Raw genomic sequence first — 5,934 nt, forward strand, 5'->3', positions numbered from 1 at the left:
TTGTTGGGTCTTGTTGGTGGAATCCAACGGAATCTCTTGTGCGTTCTGTTCCGAGGGACGAATCTGAACGTTAACGGCACATGGGAGCCTGCTTTGCATAAGGGAAAACCGTTGCATAACGGTCTATTTATCTGGAAATCATTGGGCTACGCATTTGTAGGCTAATAGATAACTAACAATAATACACATTTTGAAAATCGCATGTTTACTGACGTACTATTTCATTATAATGAATAGAAAGTGAGACATTAAACCAACGGTGTTTCAGTTATTGTGAAAATGTATACAAAAGGTTAACAATTGGTTTGCATGTAGGCTTCCTACCTCGAGTTTATTTACATTTTCGTCATTTAGCAGAAGCTCTTATCCAGAGCGACTTACGGGAGCAATCATTTTATTTGATTTATTTAACCTTTATTTAACTAGGCAGGTCAGTTAAGAACAAATTCGTATTTACAATGACGGCCTACGCTGGCCAAACCCTGGCCAATTGTGCGCCGCCCTATGGGTCTCCCAATCACGGCCGGTTGTGATACAGCCTGGAAATGAACCAGGGTCTGTAGTGACGCCTCTAGCCCTGAGATGCAGTGCCTTAGACCGCCGCACCGCTTGGGAGAGTTAAGTTCCTTGCTCAAGGGTTTATGATATAATTATTTTGTGCATGAAGCTACATTGTAGCATGTTGTCTTTACTTGATACAAGATATATTTGTCACTTTTACATTCGCATTCTCGTCGACAGATGGCGCAATCGGATTGTATTCTCCATTCATGTAACATGTAACATTTCACAAATGCAAGATAAACACTTACTGTACACTGATTAAACCGGTTTTAACAGTTGCAGCCGACAGTAACAACAAACATAATTTGTAGCATCTGTCTTCCGTTTACACCGACTATCAGCACATGTAGTTGACGGTCTTCCGTTTGTTTTCCATAAACAAGCCCTGTAACATGCCTTATGGGAACCATATAAAGGTGTGAGTGTAAATGAACCTTTTGTTTTCATGAAAATTATTTCAAGCTTATATGAAAAGATACGTTCCTTATATTTTCAAACCCGTACCGCAAGCGATGCGTGTTAACGTTTAGTAAGCGTCAGGGCTCCTATAACTACCACCACCAGGAGATACTAGCTCTAATCAATAGGCGTTTTAGGTACTTAGTGTCAATGACCACGTTTACATGTACACCAATATCCCGTTATTATTCGGGATAATTAAGTATTCTGTTTTTGAGTTGACCGCATATAAACATAATATCGCGAAAAAGCTTGTATCCCGGTTATGAGAAACCCGGATAAAATGCCTGGGATATGCAGATTTTAGACACGGTGTACTGTGGCATGTAAACATCTTATCCCGTTTACTGTTGTTTTTCGCGGAGGCTGTTTCGCATATCATGGGTGTTGTGATGTTTTCATCTGATTGACAAACAAATCATTTCAAAAACTGAGCTACCTGCACAGTATAGTCCACCATAATTCCATAATAACTTTCTGCATATAATTTCTGACATTTAGTAGGCCATAGTCTTATAATTTCCGACATGTGTTGGTCAACTATAGTTAGATACATGCAGATTTTCTTCTGTCATAACTTGTTGCCCCAGAAGACCAGTAAAGTTGTCTGTTTCATTTAGTGACCCGGGAAGAAAACGCAATAACTCCAAAACAGTGGATAGATTGGTCCTGTCTGCTTGCATAACAGTGTCAAAGATAACAAATTACAGAGATTCGCTTTTTCTCTCAAAAAAATCTCAACTCCTGTTTCCAAGACAAAATTAACTTTTGTTGTATCATTTTACTGCAATAAATACATAATTTTGCACGAGCTAATTTTATATTATGCTACATGAGAGGTTATTGGACTACAGTCAGAGTGTATATTTCAGTTACTATTCCATTTAACCCATATTAACTTAAAATGGGGAATATTCTGTTTATTCATGGAACAGGGATAGTCATGAGTGGGATATCAAAGGTACACAGTAAACTGCTCATCCTGAATATTACCTTAAACGCGATATGACAACTATCCGGAAAACTGTGCGCATCATCCAACAGCTGTTCCACAAGTTCAGTTGAGTAGGCTATTTGAATCAAACATATTGATAAAATATAATATTGAATTGAACGCTTGTTTATCGGCCGCAGCTGTTTTCTTCACACGTTTTTTTTTTGTTGCACATGCGCAAAAAGTTTAGAAAACGGGAAAAGGTGTGCTGGGAGGTGGAGCAAGTCAACAACAACACTCTGGCATGCTCTCTCTTTCTGTTTTGCAGTACCATTAGCTATATGGCTAGACTAGAGACCGAATCTCACAGTGATGCCAGCTCCTGAACAGGTGTGACAAAGTGAAAATGTAGATGACAAAGTGAAAATGTAGAGTTTCCGTCAACCTCGCACGCAATGTAGATCTCAAAGAACGACGCGGTTCGCGGGAGAGTATTGGGTGAAACCATTCACACCAGGAAAAGGTGTGATATAAATCAAGTTTCCTTTCATTATGTGTTGTGTGAATTAATACGAATATTTGCTGTCATTGTAGTAAGGTTGGCAATACGAGAGGTCTTCGGACGAACCATTTTTGTATTATTTTCCTTGAAAGAACAACTAGTGGGTTGAGTGCTTCTCTCCTATCTCTCCTCAGTCTGAGGTATTCCGAGAGCAGGTTTGTCTCCTTCCTTTGTTTATAAAAAAACACTTAAAACGGTATAATACAATAGTGTCTTTGAAGAACGGGTTCACATATCCCAAAGTCAATAGCGAATGAGACTATTTATATATTTATCTTGCCGTTAATGTATTTAAGGCCTATTTCGGCAATTTAACCCAAGTTTTTGCTGGCTTAGCTAGCCATGTTATTGACGAGCTAACTAGCACCGTCGGTCACTGCACTAGAATGTCACGCTAACGTTAGCTATCGCTAGCAGGTGATTTATTGAAATATTAAGTGAAAGTTTATTTTCTTACTACCTTAAAATGTTTATATAAAAAGGGTTGTACTTGTGCTCTGTATTTGTGGATTAATATCACTTCACATTGAGGGCCATGTATCACTACTGTTGCTCCTATCTAAAATATATATTGTGTCCTACCTAACCAGTGAACGTGTGGCTGTGACCGTCCTGTCAATGCCTGTCATCACTGTTTGATATCTTTTACTGCAGGTATTATTTTCTGTTTTTCTGTTATTTTCTAAACACAATGCATTTATACTATACGGTCACTTTGTGGATTGAGCCTGAGAGAGATATTCTGAGAGCAGTGAATGTGTGACTGTCCTGTCATCACTGTTTTGAAATCTTTTTACAGCAGATAAAAACCGAGTCAACGTGAAGTGTGGGTGTTCGTGTGCCTTTCTTCTGTTGGGGCTATGTGAAGTAGGTTACACAGATCCATCTGGGTAGGAAGCGCACCGTGCCCCAACCCCCTCTTCCTCCAGTGGTTTACTGAGCTACGGGACCAAGCGGCAGAGAGGGGACAGAAGATATCTATCACACACTCAGGCTATAATCACTTACACTATGTGTATCAGAAGGTAACTGCCTAGATAAGCTGGGTTGGAACTATAAAGCCTTCATACCCCAGGACACTTGCTACTGGCGTCCCTCAGGGTGTGCAGGCTTTTGTTCCAAACCAGTACTAAAACACACCGGACTCATTACTAACAAGATCATCATCTAGTCATTGACTAGCTGAATCAGGTGTGTTAGTGCTGGGCTGGCACAAAAGCCTGCCCTGAAGAACACTGCATTAGCTAACAGGACACGTTTTCTGTTGCATATCTCTGTCCCTCCCTCTCTCCATTTTATTCATTTAACCTTTTATTTAACTAGGCAAGTCTGTTAAGAACAAAATTCTTATTTACAATGACGGCCTACTAGAGGGATGTGCGCCGCCCTATGGGACTCCCAATCACGGCCGGTTGTGATACAGCCCAGGATCGAACCAGGGTCTGTAGTGACGCCTCTAGCACTGAGATGCAGTGCCTTAGACCGCTGCGCCACTCGCCATTCCATCTCACCAGGCTCAGTTCATTGAAGAAGTTCCCCATACCCCTTCACAACGCTCAAGAGACAAAGATTCTACAAAACTTTGGAGATGGAATTTGTAAGATACTGGATGAGAAGTTACCGAGGCACTACAGAGAAAATGATGAGATGGGTGGGAGAGAGCGAGAAGGAGAAGATGGATAAATGATGGGATGTGCATATTGGACGGGAGAGAAACAGAAATGTGAAGCGATAGATGGAGATGGAGTGGTTGATCATAAGTTTCTTTTTCCCTTTCTTCCTCCCATCCGCTTCCAGGTCCGGACACTCCCATCCACTCCCTCCCTGCTGGTGTGACGACAGCCCCGCCCCCCAGTCGCCGTAGCAGCAACAACCTGGCTCTGTCCAAACAGCTCTCGAGGGAAGGAGAGAGTATGTACCCCAGAAGAGGTCTGGAGAATATGCTGTCCTACTAACACTCTATAGAAAGGCCCAGGTAGTTAGTTACTTGTTTGTTCATACTCTTTCACCTTCTTTCTCTCTTCGCTGATGTCATCCTATTTTATCTTACTTTCGCTGTTTTTTTGGGGGTCATATTTCCCTTTCTTCTCTTAGACCATGTCCCTCTCTCCCCATCCTTGATCTTTCACGCCCTCTCACTCCCTCTCGGAAAAAGCAGAAGGATCTGTACAATCTCTGATTAGAATGACAGTTTGTTTGGTGCTCTTCCTCAGGTGTCACATTGACCATAGTCCCTCTTCTCTCCCCCGGTATTTTCTAGGTTCCTGGTGGTCCAGAGCTTTATGTTTAGACTGGAGCAACAGGCTAAGGCCCAGCATCTGTGTGACAAGTCCTCATGACAATATTCACAAAAAACATTGCTACATCCTTTCTACAACTTTACGGTTCAGTGTTTTATAACACATTACACTGTCTCTCTCTGCGTACATGCCCTGGCAGAACGACAAGGGGATAGATGGGAAGAGAAATCAAGAAAAGTAGGATAGAAGAAGGCAAGTGGGCCAGGCGTTGTTGACCTAACAGCTGATGAAGAGGAGAGAACAGAGTAAATAAGACACAGAGAAGGAGGGATTTAATTTGTTAGCAGGTTATAGTTAACACAACCCGAGACCCCCCCCCTACAGCAGGCTATAGTTAACATACAGGTACACACAGAACAGAGTCTGATTCGGTGCAACTCAACTTGTACACATACATACACACAGGTATGACCAGTGGTGACCCGTCATTGAGCCCCACCTGTTTAGCTAAAATAAATAACTACAAATAACTGTTTTGCATGTTATTTTGGCATTAATATGTGACACGTATCAGTTTGCAAACAATGTAAAAAAAATAAAAATAATGTATTTTAAGTGTTAATAAAGCTGTGTGCAAACATGGTCTCTTTTTTGCTTTCTTGAGTAAAGCAACTCCAAAATGCAGGTGTTTCAGCCTAACTCAGTGCTTTCTGTGGTGGTGGGGCAGCCAGCGGGAAAATACGGAGTGTAGGGGTTGGTAATGTTCTCTAGTTGCGCTGTGATTGGCTCAGTGTTCTGTCACTCATGGGGACACTACGTCACTGCAAAATCTACAGGTAGAGCTCGAGAATTCAAGCTCCTTGGGTGCTGCCATAGAGTTACATTAGAAGTGCCCATCCAAGAAGGCTCATGGTCATTGGCCACAGATAAAAATGTCAAATTACGTTATATCCACCGTACCTTTGATTGGACTGATCATGTCATCATCATACTTTCAAAATCTTAGCTAGGATTGAACCTTTTTTTTCAATTTCCGCCTAAAATGACATACCCAAATCTAACTGCCTGTAGCTCAGGACCTGAAGCAAGGATATGCATATTCTTGATACCATTTGAAAGGAAACACTTTGAAGTTTGTGGAAATGTGAAATTAATGTAGGAGAATATAACACATT

At 41.4% G+C, this 5,934-nt stretch overlaps 1 long non-coding RNA gene across 6 annotated transcripts; it reads left to right on the plus strand.

Annotated features, from left to right (window-relative positions):
* The first annotated feature begins 2,190 nt into the window (after positions 1-2,190).
* LOC139534722 (uncharacterized) lies at positions 2,191-5,397 on the plus strand. Of its 6 annotated transcripts, none has more exons than XR_011666986.1 (5): positions 2,223-2,480; positions 3,110-3,173; positions 3,319-3,544; positions 4,317-4,494; positions 4,780-5,397. It is a non-coding gene; the product is annotated as an uncharacterized lncRNA (long non-coding RNA). The 6 variants fall into 6 exon arrangements; XR_011666987.1 differs by having other exon boundaries at positions 2,241-2,480; positions 3,322-3,544; XR_011666988.1 differs by lacking the exon at positions 2,223-2,480 and adding an exon at positions 2,535-2,674.
* The last annotated feature ends 537 nt before the right edge of the window (positions 5,398-5,934 follow it).

Source organism: Salvelinus alpinus, chromosome 11, assembly GCF_045679555.1.
Source record: "Salvelinus alpinus chromosome 11, SLU_Salpinus.1, whole genome shotgun sequence".
Taxonomy (NCBI): domain Eukaryota; kingdom Metazoa; phylum Chordata; class Actinopteri; order Salmoniformes; family Salmonidae; genus Salvelinus; species Salvelinus alpinus.